This window comes from Cherax quadricarinatus, chromosome 47, assembly GCF_038502225.1.
Source record: "Cherax quadricarinatus isolate ZL_2023a chromosome 47, ASM3850222v1, whole genome shotgun sequence".
Lineage (NCBI taxonomy): Eukaryota > Metazoa > Arthropoda > Malacostraca > Decapoda > Parastacidae > Cherax > Cherax quadricarinatus.
Genome location: NC_091338.1, coordinates 7,142,125 through 7,160,775, shown reverse-complemented (window position 1 = coordinate 7,160,775; position 18,651 = coordinate 7,142,125). Strand labels below are relative to the sequence as shown.

Below are 18,651 nucleotides of genomic sequence, written 5' to 3'. Positions count from 1 at the left end.
CTTTAGTGCCTATTTTAGAGATTAGTCGTTTCACTTGTGTACAGGTTCCATGAGGCCTTAATAGCCCTTTGATTAATCGATAGGCTGTAGACCCAATTAGACATTTACCTTGAAAAATCCCGTTGGATCTAGATGCATCGAGGAAAAATTATAATGCTTTTATGATAGTGTCAGGGAATCACAGGTACCTATTTTCTGGTAGATGAACATGGGCAGCAGATGTAAGATGATTTGCCCATCCGAAATTGATCCCGGGTTCTTGGGTTGCAAACCCAAGATGCGACCTTGAGTCGTTGTGTTCTTTAAACCCAACAGCCTCCCTAACTCCCTCCAGATTTCCTGTTTTATATCTGATTAATCCATATTGAATCTTAAAAGACTTCACGAGATTTTGGTTATGACCCAAAAGCCTCCTAGCACAACGTGCCTTTTTTTTGAGATAACGTTTCGCTCTAACAGGATCATTGTTTTGGATGCTGTTCTTTTCACTTTTGAATGCCTTTTTAAATGCTATTGCCCACTAAAATGTGCTCAGTGATATTCATTGTTTCCTTACAGGACTGGCTGAATACTTTCACTGTGCAGCGGTTTAGGAGCGTCGCTCCAACCAGGTAAGGCTTCAGTTGTTATTTATCATATTCATGAACTTGGAGTTTTGGTCAGAAAGGGTGTGAGACAAGCAAGCAAGCAAGCAAGCAAGCTTCCCACTCCAGGCCTGGACTATTGAACCCCTAGACCCTGAAGCGTGTTGCAGTGAAATCATGAGGCTTAACTGAAGAGTCACACTGAGCCTTGAGACTGACAGGGTGCGTGGAATGTATTACACTAAATCATTGGACTGACTTGTCTTTGGCAGTGTGAGCCAACACACTGACATGGATCAAGAAGCATACTGAACTGAGTGACAGCCATGGAATGTATTTATCAAACCATGAGTGACATGACTCGAGGAGTGAGAGAACATTTCCTTGTTCAATGCTGGTTAATAACCACCGAGTTGAACTTGATATTACAGGGCGCACAAAGTCGTGTGAAGCTAGATAAACACTAGCGCGACCTTACAAGTGGAAATAAGACACTGGTAGCAATAAAATGCGCTGATGGTAATAGAAGACACCGACAGTAATAAAAGGTTTCAGGTAACAACACATGTGCGTCTCTCATCGTGTGGGCCTTTTATCCCACTACCAACCCCAATGTGTGTGTATGATAATCAGACGTCGCCAGGGTTAAGCCCCGATCACACGTCAGACAACGCAACAGATGGTGTCGGAGCTGACCACTGGTCACCCATCAGACATCAGATAGCGACAGAGTTGAACGCTGATATACAGGGCAACAAACGCGCCTCGAGAGACGGTAGCAATCAACTGATATTAGTGCTATATATTCAACCAATTCTCGCATGTGATTGGTGTATCATCTTCGTCTTTGTTATATATCGCAAAGTAAACTATCATACGTAGGTTGAATTTTAGAAAGATTATTTGAACTGACGATATACGGGATGAACGGGATGAATATAAACATTGTGATAATACAGCGATATACTAGGTGAATATAGACATAGGTGGCGAATATAGTGATATATAAGACGAATGTAGCGATATATTTGGCAAAATTAGCGCTATACTTAGCAATTACATCAATATATGTAGCGAAAGTACCGATGAAAGGACGAATGTAGCAGTGTACGGATGAAATAGTGATATACGGGGCGAAGAGTAGCGGTAAATTTTAACTATGTACATTGAAAGGTGGAAGAACAGATACATGGGGTGAGATACGGCGATACGACAGATAGTGATTATAAATATATATATATATATATATATATATATATATATATATATATATATATATATATATATATATATATATATAATATATATATATATATATATATATATATATATATATAATCACTAAGCCAACCAGTGGCTTTATCAATACAAATTCAAGGACAAAATTGGACATAAATGGAGGCGTGGATCATCCTAGCGCTAATAAACGCCTCAACACGAGACAATCCCGGCTAGTTTCTTAATATATAAACAATGTATCTATATAAACAAATTTTCTGTCTGTGCATTAGTACACTTGGAGGGCAGGACGGGAGGGGAATTTATGAGGTGTAGTTTTCTGACCTTGTATGTAAATCATGGACGTGAGCAGAATTTAAATGCTTCGAAAGCAAATTTCCGTCTGACAGAAAACACGACGTTTTGTATGCAGGCGTTTTAAATGGGACCACTAGATTCCCAGGAGCAGAAAGTTGTCGTCTTTACTGCTTGTTGGTACTTGTGGCTCCTTCTTGACTGCTTGTTGGTACTTGTGGCTCCTCCTTAACTACTTGTTGGTACTTGTGGCTCCTCCTTAACTGCTTGTTGGTACTTGTGGCTCCTCCTTAACTGCTTGTTGGTACTTGTGGCTCCTCCTTAACTGCTTGTTGGCACTTGTGGCTCCTCCTTTACTGCTTGTTGGCACTTGTGGCTCCTTCTTGACTGCTTGTTGGTACTTGTGGCTCCTCCTTAACTGCTTGTTGGTACTTGTGGCTCCTTCTTGACTGCTTGTTGGTACTTGTGGCTCCTCCTTAACTACTTGTTGGTACTTGTGGCTCCTCCTTAACTGCTTGTTGGTACTTGTGGCTCCTCCTTAACTGCTTGTTGGTACTTGTGGCTCCTTCTTGACTGCTTGTTGGTACTTGTGGCTCCTCCTTAACTACTTGTTGGTACTTGTGGCTCCTCCTTAACTGCTTGTTGGTACTTGTGGCTCCTCCTTAACTGCTTGTTGGTACTTGTGGCTCCTCCTTAACTGCTTGTTGGCACTTGTGGCTCCTCCTTTACTGCTTGTTGGCACTTGTGGCTCCTCTTTAACTGCTTGTTGGTACTTGTGGCTCCTTCTTGACTGCTTGTTGGTACTTGTGGCTCCTTCTTGACTGCTTGTTGGTACTTGTGGCTCCTCCTTAACTGCTTGTTGGTACTTGTGGCTCCTCCTTAACTGCTTGTTGGTACTTGTGGCTCCTCCTTAACTGCTTGTTGGTACTTGTGGCTCCTCCTTAACTGCTTGTTGGTACTTGTGGCTCCTCCTTAACTGCTTGTTGGTACTTGTGGCTCCTCCTTAACTGCTTGTTGGTACTTGTGGCTCCTCCTTAACTGCTTGTTGGTACTTGTGGCTCCTTAACTGCTTGTTGGTACTTGTGGCTCCTCCTTAACTGCTTGTTGGTACTTGTGGCTCCTCCTTAACTGCTTGTTGGTACTTGTGGCTCCTCCTTAACTGCTTGTTGGTACTTGTGGCTCCTCCTTAACTGCTTGTTGGTACTTGTGGCTCCTTCTTAACTGCTTGTTGGTACTTGTGGCTCCTCCTTAACTGCTTGTTGGTACTTGTGGCTCCTTCTTAACTGCTTGTTGGTACTTGTGGCTCCTTCTTAACTGCTTGTTGGTACTTGTGGCTCCTCCTTTACTGCTTGTTGGTACTTGTGGCTCCTCCTTAACTGCTTGTTGGTACTTGTGGCTCCTTAACTGCTTGTTGGTACTTGTGGCTCCTCCTTAAGTGCTTGTTGGGACTTGTGGCTCCTCTTTAACTGCTTGTTGGTACTTGTGGCTCCTCCTTAACTGCTTGTTGGTACTTGTGGCTCCTTCTTAACTGCTTGTTGGTACTTGTGGCTCCTCCTTAACTGCTTGTTGGTACTTGTGGCTCCTTCTTAACTGCTTGTTGGTACTTGTGGCTCCTCCTTTACTGCTTGTTGGGACTTGTGGCTCCTCTTTAACTGCTTGTTGGTACTTGTGGCTCCTCCTTAACTGCTTGTTGGTACTTGTGGCTCCTTCTTAACTGCTTGTTGGTACTTGTGGCTCCTTAACTGCTTGTTGGTACTTGTGGCTCCTCCTTTACTGCTTGTTGGCACTTGTGGCTCCTCTTTAACTGCTTGTTGGTACTTGTGGCTCCTTCTTGACTGCTTGTTGGTACTTGTGGCTCCTCCTTAACTGCTTGTTGGTACTTGTGGCTCCTCCTTAACTGCTTGTTGGTACTTGTGGCTCGTCCTTAACTGCTTGTTGGTACTTGTGGCTCCTCCTTAACTGCTTGTTGGTACTTGTGGCTCCTTAACTGCTTGTTGGTACTTGTGGCTCCTCCTTAACTGCTTGTTGGTACTTGTGGCTCCTTCTTGACTGCTTGTTGGTACTTGTGGCTCCTCCTTAACTGCTTGTTGGTACTTGTGGCTCCTCCTTAACTGCTTGTTGGTACTTGTGGCTCCTCCTTAACTGCTTGTTGGTACTTGTGGCTCCTCCTTAACTGCTTGTTGGTACTTGTGGCTCCTTCTTGACTGCTTGTTGGTACTTGTGGCTCCTCCTTAACTGCTTGTTGGTACTTGTGGCTCCTCCTTAACTGCTTGTTGGTACTTGTGGCTCCTCCTTAACTGCTTGTTGGTACTTGTGGCTCCTCCTTAACTGCTTGTTGGTACTTGTGGCTCCTCCTTAACTGCTTGTTGGTACTTGTGGCTCCTCCTTAAATGCTTGTTGGTACTTGTGGCTCCTTCTTGACTGCTTGTTGGTACTTGTGGCTCCTCCTTAACTGCTTGTTGGTACTTGTGGCTCCTCCTTAACTGCTTGTTGGTACTTGTGGCTCCTCCTTAACTGCTTGTTGGTACTTGTGGCTCCTCCTTAACTGCTTGTTGGTACTTGTGGCTGCTCCTTTACTGCTTGTTGGTACTTGTGGCTCCTCCTTTACTGCTTGTTGGTACTTGTGGCTCCTTCTTGACTGCTTGTTGGTACTTGTGGCTCCTCCTTAACTGCTTGTTGGTACTTGTGGCTCCTCCTTAACTGCTTGTTGGTACTTGTGGCTCCTCCTTAACTGCTTGTTGGTACTTGTGGCTCCTCCTTAACTGCTTGTTGGTACTTGTGGCTCCTCCTTAACTGCTTGTTGGTACTTGTGGCTCCTTCTTAACTGCTTGTTGGTACTTGTGGCTCCTCCTTAACTGCTTGTTGGTACTTGTGGCTCCTCCTTAACTGCTTGTTGGTACTTGTGGCTCCTCCTTAACTGCTTGTTGGTACTTGTGGCTCCTCCTTAACTGCTTGTTGGTACTTGTGGCTCCTTCTTAACTGCTTGTTGGTACTTGTGGCTCCTCCTTAACTGCTTGTTGGTACTTGTGGCTCCTTCTTAACTGCTTGTTGGTACTTGTGGCTCCTTCTTAACTGCTTGTTGGTACTTGTGGCTCCTCCTTTACTGCTTGTTGGTACTTGTGGCTCCTCCTTAACTGCTTGTTGGTACTTGTGGCTCCTTAACTGCTTGTTGGTACTTGTGGCTCCTCCTTAAGTGCTTGTTGGGACTTGTGGCTCCTCTTTAACTGCTTGTTGGTACTTGTGGCTCCTCCTTAACTGCTTGTTGGTACTTGTGGCTCCTTCTTAACTGCTTGTTGGTACTTGTGGCTCCTCTTTAACTGCTTGTTGGTACTTGTGGCTCCTTCTTAACTGCTTGTTGGTACTTGTGGCTCCTCCTTTACTGCTTGTTGGGACTTGTGGCTCCTCTTTAACTGCTTGTTGGTACTTGTGGCTCCTCCTTAACTGCTTGTTGGTACTTGTGGCTCCTTCTTAACTGCTTGTTGGTACTTGTGGCTCCTTAACTGCTTGTTGGTACTTGTGGCTCCTCCTTTACTGCTTGTTGGCACTTGTGGCTCCTCTTTAACTGCTTGTTGGTACTTGTGGCTCCTTCTTGACTGCTTGTTGGTACTTGTGGCTCCTCCTTAACTGCTTGTTGGTACTTGTGGCTCCTCCTTAACTGCTTGTTGGTACTTGTGGCTCGTCCTTAACTGCTTGTTGGTACTTGTGGCTCCTCCTTAACTGCTTGTTGGTACTTGTGGCTCCTTAACTGCTTGTTGGTACTTGTGGCTCCTCCTTAACTGCTTGTTGGTACTTGTGGCTCCTTCTTGACTGCTTGTTGGTACTTGTGGCTCCTCCTTAACTGCTTGTTGGTACTTGTGGCTCCTCCTTAACTGCTTGTTGGTACTTGTGGCTCCTCCTTAACTGCTTGTTGGTACTTGTGGCTCCTTCTTGACTGCTTGTTGGTACTTGTGGCTCCTCCTTAACTGCTTGTTGGTACTTGTGGCTCCTCCTTAACTGCTTGTTGGTACTTGTGGCTCCTCCTTAACTGCTTGTTGGTACTTGTGGCTCCTCCTTAACTGCTTGTTGGTACTTGTGGCTCCTCCTTAACTGCTTGTTGGTACTTGTGGCTCCTCCTTAAATGCTTGTTGGTACTTGTGGCTCCTTCTTGACTGCTTGTTGGTACTTGTGGCTCCTCCTTAACTGCTTGTTGGTACTTGTGGCTCCTCCTTAACTGCTTGTTGGTACTTGTGGCTCCTCCTTAACTGCTTGTTGGTACTTGTGGCTCCTCCTTAACTGCTTGTTGGTACTTGTGGCTGCTCCTTTACTGCTTGTTGGTACTTGTGGCTCCTCCTTTACTGCTTGTTGGTACTTGTGGCTCCTTCTTGACTGCTTGTTGGTACTTGTGGCTCCTCCTTAACTGCTTGTTGGTACTTGTGGCTCCTCCTTAACTGCTTGTTGGTACTTGTGGCTCCTCCTTAACTGCTTGTTGGTACTTGTGGCTCCTCCTTAACTGCTTGTTGGTACTTGTGGCTCCTCCTTAACTGCTTGTTGGTACTTGTGGCTCCTCCTTTACTGCTTGTTGGTACTTTTGGCTCCTCCTTAACTGCTTGTTGGTACTTGTGGCTCCTCCTTTACTGCTTGTTGGTACTTGTGGCTGCTCCTTTACTGCTTGCTGCTACTTGTGGCTGCTCCTTTACTGCTCCTTGTCTCCCTTGTTTCGTTTCTTGCCGCTACTTGTGTTTACATCTTTACTGTTTGTTGTTGCTTGTCACCTTTACTGCTTCTTAATTGTGTTCACCTCCTTGTTGATGGCTGCTACTTGTCTGCCTCTTTACTGCTGGCTGCTACTTGTATGCCTGTTTACTGCTGGCTGCTACTTGTCTGCCTCTTTACTGCTGGCTGCTACTTGTCTGCCTCTTTACTGCTGGCTGCTACTTGTCTGCCTCTTTACTGCTGGCTGCTACTTGTCTGCCTCTTTACTGCTGGCTGCTACTTGTCTGCCTCTTTACTGCTGGCTGCTACTTGTCTGCCTCTTTACTGCTGGCTGCTACTTGTCTGCCTCTTTACTGCTGGCTGCTACTTGTCTGCCTCTTTACTGCTGGCTGCTACTTGTCTGCCTCCTTACTGCTGGCTGCTACTTGTCTGCCTCCTTACTGCTGGCTGCTACTTGTCTGCCTCTTTACTGCTGGCTGCTACTTGTCTGCCTCTTTACTGCTGGCTGCTACTTGTCTGCCTCTTTACTGCTGGCTGCTACTTGTCTGCCTCTTTACTGCTGGCTGCTACTTGTCTGCCTCTTTACTGCTGGCTGCTACTTGTCTGCCTCTTTACTGCTGGCTGCTACTTGTCTGCCTCCTTACTGCTGGCTCCTACTTGTCTGCCTCCTTACTGCTGGCTGCTACTTGTCTGCCTCTTTACTGCTGGCTGCTACTTGTCTGCCTCTTTACTGCTGGCTGCTACTTGTCTGCCTCTTTACTGCTGGCTGCTACTTGTCTGCCTCTTTACTGCTGGCTGCTACTTGTCTGCCTCTTTACTGCTGGTTGCTACTTGTCTGCCTCTTTACTGCTGGATGCTACTTGTCTGCCTCTTTACTGCTGGCTGCTACTTGTCTGCCTCCTTACTGCTGGCTGCTACTTGTCTGCCTCTTTACTGCTGGCTGCTACTTGTCTGCCTCTTTACTGCTGGCTGCTACTTGTCTGCCTCTTTACTGCTGGCTGCTACTTGTCTGCCTCTTTACTGCTGGTTGCTACTTGTCTGCCTCTTTACTGCTGGCTGCTACTTGTCTGCCTCCTTACTGCTGGCTGCTACTTGTCTGCCTCCTTACTGCTGGCTGCTACTTGTCTGCCTCTTTACTGCTGGCTGCTACTTGTCTGCCTCTTTACTGCTGGCTGCTACTTGTCTGCCTCTTTACTGCTGGCTGCTGCTTGTCTGCCTCTTTACTGCTGGTTGCTACTTGTCTGCCTCTTTACTGCTGGATGCTACTTGTCTGCCTCTTTACTGCTGGCTGCTACTTGTCTGCCTCCTTACTGCTGGCTGCTACTTGTCTGCCTCTTTACTGCTGGCTGCTACTTGTCTGCCTCTTTACTGCTGGCTGCTACTTGTCTGCCTCTTTACTGCTGGCTGCTACTTGTCTGCCTCTTTACTGCTGGCTGCTACTTGTCTGCCTCTTTACTGCTGGCTGCTACTTGTCTGCCTCCTTACTGCTGGCTGCTACTTGTCTGCCTCCTTACTGCTGGCTGCTACTTGTCTGCCTCTTTACTGCTGGCTGCTACTTGTCTGCCTCTTTACTGCTGGCTGCTACTTGTCTGCCTCCTTACTGCTGGCTGCTACTTGTCTGCCTCCTTACTGCTGGCTGCTATTTGTCTGCCTCTTTACTGCTGGCTGCTACTTGTCTGCCTCTTTACTGCTGGCTGATACTTGTCTGCCTCTTTACTGCTGGCTGCTACTTGTCTGCCTCTTTACTGCTGGCTGCTACTTGTCTGCCTCTTTACTGCTGGCTGCTACTTGTCTGCCTCTTTACTGCTGGCTGCTACTTGTCTGCCTCTTTACTGCTGGCTGCTACTTGTCTGCCTCTTTACTGCTGGCTGCTACTTGTCTGCCTCCTTACTGCTGGCTGCTACTTGTCTGCCTCTTTACTGCTGGCTGCTACTTGTCTGCCTCTTTACTGCTGGCTGCTACTTGTCTGCCTCTTTACTGCTGGCTGCTACTTGTCTGCCTCTTTACTGCTGGCTGCTACTTGTCTGCCTCTTTACTGCTGGCTGCTACTTGTCTGCCTCTTTACTGCTGGCTGCTACTTGTCTGCCTCTTTACTGCTGGCTGCTACTTGTCTGCCTCTTTACTGCTGGCTGCTACTTGTCTGCCTCCTTACTGCTGGCTGCTACTTGTCTGCCTCTTTACTGCTGGCTGCTACTTGTCTGCCTCTTTACTGCTGGCTGCTACTTGTCTGCCTCTTTACTGCTGGCTGCTACTTGTCTGCCTCTTTACTGCTGGCTGCTACTTGTCTGCCTCTTTACTGCTGGCTGCTACTTGTCTGCCTCTTTACTGCTGGCTGCTACTTGTGGCAGCTTGTTTATTGTTCCTTGTCTTCCTCTTCTTGCTTCTACTCGTCTTCTTTTGATCTTGTTTTCCGAGTTCTCATTCTTTCAAATGTTTTAAAAAGGCCCAATGTTTATCTAATTAAATATTTTAGTTTTTTCTTTCATAAAAAGACACTTTTTCATCAGTTACGAATCAAAGTCTCGCTAATGACCACCCGACTGATTTTTTTCGAAATTTAAAATTTTTATATACTCGTCTTGATTTTGTTCTTGTGTTTTTTTTATATTGAGCTCAAAATATTAAAAAAGGTGTTTCATGTGGAGCTTAAAATCCTCAATAGACCCAGGAGCTGTAACTTAACACCCTTGAGAGGGCCATAACTGTAAATATTCGGATTGTTTTCAAGGAAATATGCAACTGTGTTAAGGTTTGAACCCGGTAAGTGAAAGTATTGAAACTTATTGCAAGGCAATTAGTCTTACAGTTTCTGCAATAAAATTGGTAAATTGGTACCTAAGCAGCCCAAGACCTATCCGATCCTTCCGCGAAGTAAGATAAACCAGCAGGGAAAGTCTGAAGCCATTCAGAAGAGGCGTTTTCCATTCATAGCATTGAACTCGCTGTCACTTTTTTTATTAAAATTTACGAAATAGGTAATACAGCCCATTAGACAAAAATACACAATCTACAACAGCTTAAAAGCCAACCAAAAAAAGTTACAAATTCATCACTCGGGAAAAATCTTATTTTTATAAGAATATTGAGCAAATTAACACCTAAACACGGCAATAACTGAGCTTTCTAAGTAGTATACGATTACAATTGCAAAGAAAGTTTGAAACCTATCTGAAAAGGCGTTCTCTAGCTACTCCACGGAAACCATTATATGTGCATACATGACTTAGAAATTCTGCTCGTTGTGTATATTATTTTTCATAGTAATGATCGCGGTCAAAGAATATCATAGCTTCTACAAGTTAGACTGAATCAGTGGAAGGAGCTGATTTGGGAGGTTGTGAGGCCAGAAATCAGATCTGGATTCAGGAGTAGACTTGGTAGATATATACCGGGAAGACTAGGAACATACCACGGCATTCCACTGAAAGTTATGAGGCAGGACCAGGAGCTCTACTTCAACAGGTGCGCCGTCAGCTAGACAAGTACACTAGGGTATGACACTGCCGTACAAACTGAAATAAACACACACATGCAGTACTTCGAACATTTCCTTAGATGTTTCGCCCGCTTCTGTTGCACACGCTGCAGGGAAATGGTATAAAATACCGACGTGATGGAAAAAGAAGCAAATGCAGTATAATGCGAGCCTTTGATAACGTTTCTCTCACACAGTGAGAGAAACGTTGTCAAAGGCTTCATAACAATCCGATCTGTTTGTGACTCGAAGCAAACTGTATGAGGAAAACGTTGTCAGTACATTTGTCTCCTTTTGCACTGTTGCGTTCTTTCCTTCACAATACAACTCAGCAAGTACATAATCACTTCGCATGATCTTCATCCTTTGGTTGACTCTGATGCTCTTACGATGAACTCCTCGCCGATTCTCTTAATGATATCGGAAAATGGCTTTAAAATAGCAATTTTCTGTTTATCCTCGAGTAATACCGACGGTAATTAGCGATTAGACTCCATTTGTAGAAAAGCTGGAGTCTCGCCAGTGTTAAAAATGCCGCTCCTCTCATTTTTAGAAGTGGCGATTAAAAGGCCGACCCTTTATCCAAGTGCACCTCGTTGGCATCACACACAATATAATGGAAAGACTATTGGAGAACCAATTCCCCCCCCAGGACAAATGTTTGTCCAGGGCTGAGCCCTGGAGTGGCGCTGAGCTCTTCTCCAGGATGAGGGACTGACCACCTCAAAACTACTACTACTACAAGGTTCAGGGACTGATCACTTAATCTTCCGCTTCCTCTGCAGACTCCTACTTGACCTACTTCCACTGGTGGGTTCCTAACATGTGTGACAGTGCCTGTCACAATGTTCATTTGTTCCCACACTAACCTGGTTACCCAGCAAAATCTTGCTAAAATTCCTGTAGTGCAAAATAACTTAATTTGTTTAAGCTTTCTAATCATTTCCACGATTTCCATTAGCCTTTAAAGAAGGTACCTTGATACTGTTCAAAGGCTCGTAATCAAAGGAATTGGATCTTTCTTCCTTTTAGATAACCTCTCATTACCCCTCATTCTCCAGGTGCTGTATAACACCGACGGATTTAGCGCTTCCCTACTACTAATAGTAATGTGATACAGCCTCCATAAAATGGGCAACACAGTTTCATTATTCAATGGATAACTCGTGCAAAATAACCACATTAAATAATAGGACAAAAAATTGAGTGCTTTCGTGTGTTTACGTGGACGTCCTCAGAGGTGGTTATGTGATAGTACACTGGGCTGAGCGTCGTGTCTCGCCTCCCCTGTTAGTAACGATGTATAATTTGATACTCGGATCCCAGCACGATAAACGAAGCCTTGGACCCAGATGTAAAACTTTTACCTCGAGTTTTATCTACATTGAAATGCAAGCCATTACCATTATTTCTATCAGACCAGAGTCTCTCTCTCTCTCTCTCTCTCTCTCTCTCTCTCTCTCTCTCTCTCTCTCTCTCTCTCTCTCTCTCTCTCTCTCTCTCTCTCATCACACTCTTCTCACTGATTGCATCAGAGTTTGCCCAGAACCAGACGCGAGTTTTGCTTTCACGCTCAAAGCGCTGTTTAGGCTTTGTGCAGACACAATTTACATAAACAATGTTTGTTTTCCCGTGGACCTGTCCTGGGCATCGCGATACTTTTCTGCTGGTCTTCTTTTGCTGCGCGTTTTATGCCCTTCTCCCATTTGCTCCTCATATTGTTTTGGTCATCCAGGTATTCAAGTGGTTCTGCGTTGGTCACAAGATAAAATGTTTTTTCCCTTCTGATGTTCTTATCCACATTGATAAGAACATCAGTTAAGATGTATAATTAAGATGTACAGTAAGATGTCTTATAAAGATGTATCTAGTGTTCTCTTGTACAAGCCTACTGGCCCATGCTAGGCATGGGCCAGTAGGCTTGCTGCAGTGCTCCTTCGGTTCAATTTTGGAAGTACTTTTTCATTCGCATATACAAAAAGCTTCGCGCTGTACAGAGGAGCTTCATAAGAGCGCTGACTGAATTTACAGTGATGCACAATGGTCATCAGTGCATTGTTTAACATTATGGTCATCTAAATATACTTTGCCCAAGATTTATGGTTGTCGGTGGATATACTGTCATGATAATGTTTTTTCTCGAAATATATATATATATACATATATATATATATATATATATACATATATATACATATATATATATATATATATATATATATATATATATATATATATATATATACATGTATATATATATATATATATATATATATATATATATATATATATATATATATATGTATATATATATATATATATATATATGTATATATATATATATATATATATATGTATATATATATATATATATATATATATATATATATATATATATATATATATATATATATAGGTATATATATATAGGTATATATATATATATATATATATATATATATATATATATATATAGGTATATATATATATATATATATATATATATATATATATATATATATGCATGCACGGCATAGTTAATTTCTGCGTCAGAGGTTAAGATCTATTTTGATCCGATTTAGTGCCGACTACTGAAATTAAGACACCAGTTTCGACTTCCACAATGCCCTCCCATCGCTTTATACTCATTCCTTTGCTCATTGATATCTCTCTTGTTCTTCAGTTTTCTTTTCCTGGGTCACATCTCACACAGGCACGAGCGCAACATTTTATTCCCTCTTCCCCAACATCGCCCCCCCCCCTTTTTTTTTCTCTCGGAAATGTAGACGTTAGAAGTTACAACCATTTATCTCGCAGGTTTGGTCCTTATGTGCATTTTGACAAAGTCGCTTCGTAGGCAAAGTCGAAGAACTACTGAACTTTTGCTGTTAGTTCTAAGCGTCTAATATGAAGCTGTCTGTCCAGCTTCATTTCTCTGGCTTTGCTCCTTCATTAATACATAACATTTCATAACTAACTCACAGTTTGGAAAGTGAACTTTAGATGATTATCAAGTCCTGACTGATACTGGTCCAGGACTGACCATAAAAATTGCACAACTATTGACTAACTATTTACCTGCAAGTGTCAGGAGCAGAAAGTGTTAGATGTACCCTCACATTTTGCCCCAATTACGATGCAGCCTGTCTTTCATATATATATATGTGTGTCAAAATGTCAACAAATGGCTTGTTGACATTTTGAGCCCTATTGTTGATAAAATTTCTAACTTTAATGTTAAAAACAACTTAGATTTAGTTGATAAATTAAGCTCCTTGACTGACTTAAATGAATTTAACATGGTTAGTTTTGATGTTACTTCCTTGTTTACAAAAGTTCCTGTTGATGATTTATTAAGTTTCTTATCTGAAGAACTCGCTAATTATGATTTACCATTACCAGTTCCTACCATCATTAAACTTATTAAACTTTGCATTGTTGATGCAAAATTTGTATTTAATGATAAGTTTTACACTCAGAAATTTGGTATGGCAATGGGAAATCCTCTTTCACCTGTTCTTAGTAATCTATACATGGAATTTTTTGAAACAAGATTGCTTAACACAATCCTCCCTAATAGAGCAAAATGGTTCAGATATGTTGATGATATTTTATGTCTTATGTCCAAGAATGTAGATATACACCATTTCCTTGGAAAATTAAATATCTTAGCCCATTCTGTAAACTTTACTGTTGAGTTTGAGGAAAATAACTCATTGCCTTTTCTAGATGTTTTAATTATTAAGAGTAGTAATGAATTCAAATTTAAAATTTACAGAAAACCTACAAATAACTGCTCCTATGTACACTATTATTCTTCCCATCAAGATAAAGTTAAACTGTCTGTTTTCTCATCAATGTTTTTGAGAGCTTTACGAATTTGTAGTCCAGAGTTCATAGATGAAGAAATATCCAAAATTTATGAAATAGCCATTGATCTGAAATACCCGAGAAATGTAATTGATAAATCATTTAAAATTGCTAGAAATACTTTTTACAACCCAAAAAGGGACAACCAACCTTTATCAACTAAAAATATGTTGGTTCTCCCTTACCATGAAAACTTGGTTGATATGCCTTCTCGTCTTAAGACTTTTAATATTAAAGTTGTATTTAAAAATCTCGATACAGTAAAAAAAACTTTTAATAAAGAATTCCCCCTAAAATGCTGACGGATGTGTCTATAAGATTCCTTGTAAAATTTGCGATAAAGTTTATTACGGTCAAACTGGTAAAAGTCTCGAACTTAGATTAAAACAGCATAAATATAGCATTAGAACTGGATAATATTCCAATGCTCTATTCATGTGAGAGATTTTAACCATCCAATTGATTTTCAAAAAGTTGAGAAAGTTGTATCAAGCAAGTCCATGGTTGACAGAAATATAATTGAATCTTGTTTCATAAAAAGCAGTTTTGAAAATATGAATATTTCCTTAGGTTTATATAAATTAGATTCATTTATAATTATTTCTTGGGTAGAAAAATTTGTTAGTGGGATGTCGTGAGGACCTGTGAAGTTGGGCCAGCGGACTTGCTGCAGTGTTCCTCTTTTCTTATAAGTCCGGTATTGTCGCGCGTCAGGTGTTTCTTTGTTGTGGGAGTTGACTGTGAGGTGTGATATAAGCCCTTTAATTGCCTTCCTTTGATGTATTACTTTCATAGTTCCTTGACAATGTGAGTAGTCACGAAAGCGCTTGGAATTTCACTACTCTTTCACAGTGGTTGTTTTGCATATTTTAAAATCACCTGTTTACTGTGATCTTATTGTATATATATATATATATATATATATATATATATATATATATATATATATATATATATATATATATATATATAAAAGCTGAATGCGCTACTCCAGCCTTACTCTTACACCCATCCACATCACTAACAGCGGCTATTCGAGAATGCAGACTGTGCACTGCTTACATGCAGCATCGCCTTTCCTGCACAGATTATCCTTATATAACTGCCGAAATTCCGTCAAGATTAGACAAAAGTGGATGAGATTAAACGAGGGACGTGCGAGCTGCGGGTTGTTGGATACTGTCGGAAGACAGAGATATAACGATGATGTATACCTGGAGTATACCTGCAGAGGGTTTCAGGGATCAACAGCCCCCCCCCTCCCCGGTCTGTGATCAGGTCAGTAAAGAAGCGTTAAACGAGTTAACAGAGAAGACATTCTCTGAGACAGGGACTGTGGCAAAAGAAAATGTATAACTATATTAATGCAGACACTGTGGGATAGACAAGTGTGTTTGCACGTTTTATACGGCTAAAGTTTCACCCACTAGGGGCATTATACTAAGATCAAATTTCTTCCGCTAGAGAAGAGATAATGCAATATTTTAGCGAAACAAGTCTCTTAGAATTTTAAACGGGGGAAACTGATTACTATATTATTATTATTATTATTATTATTATTATTATTATTATTATTATTCAGGGGGAAGCACTAAATATACTGGAGTCGAACGGCGCCTAGAAAATAGAACGTATGAGGTTAAACCCAAGGAAGCTGCAATTCATTGAATCAAGAGCCCTTCACTAGCATTAAGACACCCACCTGGAAGGGAAGTTCTCAGGAGATTGCTTGTGTTGCTTGTTAAATGCTGAGACAGGGGTGGGACAACTTCGAGAGAAAATTTAGATCTACCTGTGACAAGCCTCTTCAGAGGTTACTACTTGTTGGTGAAGGGCTCTTGATGCAGAGAATCTAACTACCTTCCCCTTCCTATGATCAAATCTGATTACATTCCATTTCAAATGCACTGTATGGCCATTACTGGTTTAGTGCTTCCCCGTGAATATAACTGTAATAATAATAATCCTGAGCTTATCAATTAGCCATCACCGTCTCCAGCACCCTCTTGGTATTAATGAGGCAATCACCTTCAAAGCTCCTGCCTCATCCTGTCAAGGCCACGACCTCACAGACTCGAGTGACAAAGACAGCAACCAAGATCCCCCAGAAGACGCTCTTGAGATACCCACTTGCGGTCTGCCCGTCAACCGCAACCCATCAGGAGGGAATGTCAGTGGTGTGTTAAGAGGAAGCCGCATCTGTACGAAGATGAATTGAATGATGGAGATGGGCAGAGTTGGTTGGTAATTGAGTCATGGAAGGCGATGCGTTTACATGCTGGGCTCGCATCACTGTTGCTACTGACTTGTGTTTCTCGGAAAATATGTCATGGTATGGTATTAATGAAAATAAAATATCAGACATATTAACAAATATCCTAAATTTGCTTGCAACAGAAAAGACATTATATATATATATATATATGTGTGTGTGTGTGTGTGTCGTCCCAAATAGATAAAACTGGTAAATTAGCAAGAACTCGTTTAAAATCAAGCCCTTCTGAAAATTTTCTCTTATACATTTAAAGATATAATTTTTCATTTGTGTTAATATAAAAATTAATTATTTTTTACCAAAAGAACCTTAGGAAACTTGCCTAACCTTATTTTAACAAGCGCAATTTAATTTTGCCTAATCCAACTAAATATATTTTATATAAGTTTACAATATTTTAATAACCAAAATGAAAGTTTGTCTTCGTCTGGTTCAGAATGAACTTTGCGGAATTATTGCATACATAAATTTTCGCTTGCCCTATTCAGGAAGAAGTGCCTTGCTATTTAAGCCAGAATCACAAGTTTCACTTATTCGGCACAACATTATATATATATATATATATATATATATATATATATATATATATATATATATATATATATATATATATATATATATATATATAAACACTTTTGGGGCCTAGTTCTTAGGCCTTGTATACACTCTTGCGCTACCGTTCACGGGATGGATGTGGGATATACAGTAAACAAGCTGCTGCTTAGACAAAATCTAAAGCTGTCTAAAATCGGAAGAGATATATGTTTTATCCATTTCCAGCTAAGCTAAGATTCTTTTATTTTATACTTTGTTTCAACACTCGAACACATTTTTTTAAACATTGGTAGACTAGTGTTTATAATCACTGCAATAAACCATTCTGACTGGCGGTACTGTACTGGGACACTTCAAATTTGTATCAACTAGACAGTGAAGAATGTAATTCAGAATCCCGTGGCTGGAACGATTTACAAGTAACCGAGAGCTGGTAGTGATCCAGAAAGGACCGAAACGACAGGCTTCCAGCCACGGTATTGTGAATTTTATTATGTAGACGCATTAGTGTTGGTGTGCAAGTTAGTGACGCACTCCAGTTAGCATGTTCCCGTGGGTTTTTATCCCTTATTGCGAATGTAAATGTATTCGTGCCTACACGTATTCTCTAGTTTCCTAACTTTTGTGAGCAAGTGATCCCGTCATCGTTTTCTCTGGATGTTGTCAGCTGTAAGTCAAATCTCTTTGTTGACACGTTTTTACTCCATGTATATCATGTAAGAATATTCTGTTGGACAATTTCCACATTTTCGGAGACGAACACTGCTTGTAATACACTATGAATATTTTACGGAGTTAATTGAAAGAGAGAATTACATTTGTAGTAGCTTCATGATTAAGGCTAAACGAAGATAGTTAATAAAAACTTGGGGGAGGGGGGAAATATACTGCGTGTTTTCTACACGTTGAAAAAATTATACTTCTAGGCATGTTGCTTTAACAACTTGAAAAGGCTGATTCCACCGAGCTTTGACTCGATAGTTTTGAATCCTGTAATTGGCATTCCGATTTTTACCCGCTTCCAGTGGCGTCGATTTTTTTTCCCTCTAGTGACAGGCACTGAAAAAAATCAATATATTAAGCTATGATAGTGGTAATGGTGCTGATTTAGATGACCGGGATCTGGTGTAACATCAGTTTTTGATGTCTAATGTATTCGTTGTTAAAGCATTTCAGAAGCTACAGTATACACCGCTCACATTCTGATGATGTACGGAGGTACATGTCTCGCCAAAACCAGGTAAAAAAAAAAAAATATGTTCCATCTTTCAAAGTGCTGTGTCTTCATTTGAAATTACTTGTAGAAGTTGGCAGCAGAAGCTGAAGTGACTTGTTACCAGCAGAAGATGGCAGGATTAGTTGAGGTGATTGTTAACAACAGAAGATGGAAACCACAGTTTCATTGATTGGTAACAGCAGATTGTTAACAGCGGTGATTTGTTAAGTCTCAGCCGCAATGATTGTTAACAGAAGATGACAGCCTTAGTTGCAGTGATTGTTAACAGCAGAAGCTGTCAGCATTACAGCGTGGCTGACCCACATCCTTGGGTGAAGGTCGCAACGCCAGTCAGACTCAAATTAAATCTTGGAGAACAAGATGTGTTTTACTGCCTGGCCATGTTGATTGTCTTTCTAGGGCGGCGGAGGTCGCTTCCAAGTTTAGGTTT

At 41.5% G+C, this 18,651-nt stretch overlaps 1 protein-coding gene across 1 annotated transcript in view; it reads left to right on the top strand.

Moving 5' to 3' along the window:
• Positions 1 to 18,651, top strand: part of LOC128696528 (F-box only protein 21-like) — a 444,502-nt gene that overhangs the window by 114,710 nt on the left and 311,141 nt on the right. The window contains exon 2 of the mRNA XM_053787809.2: positions 559 to 611. The gene's annotated coding sequence lies outside the window, so the exon portion shown is untranslated. The remainder of the gene's footprint in view (positions 1 to 558; positions 612 to 18,651) is intronic.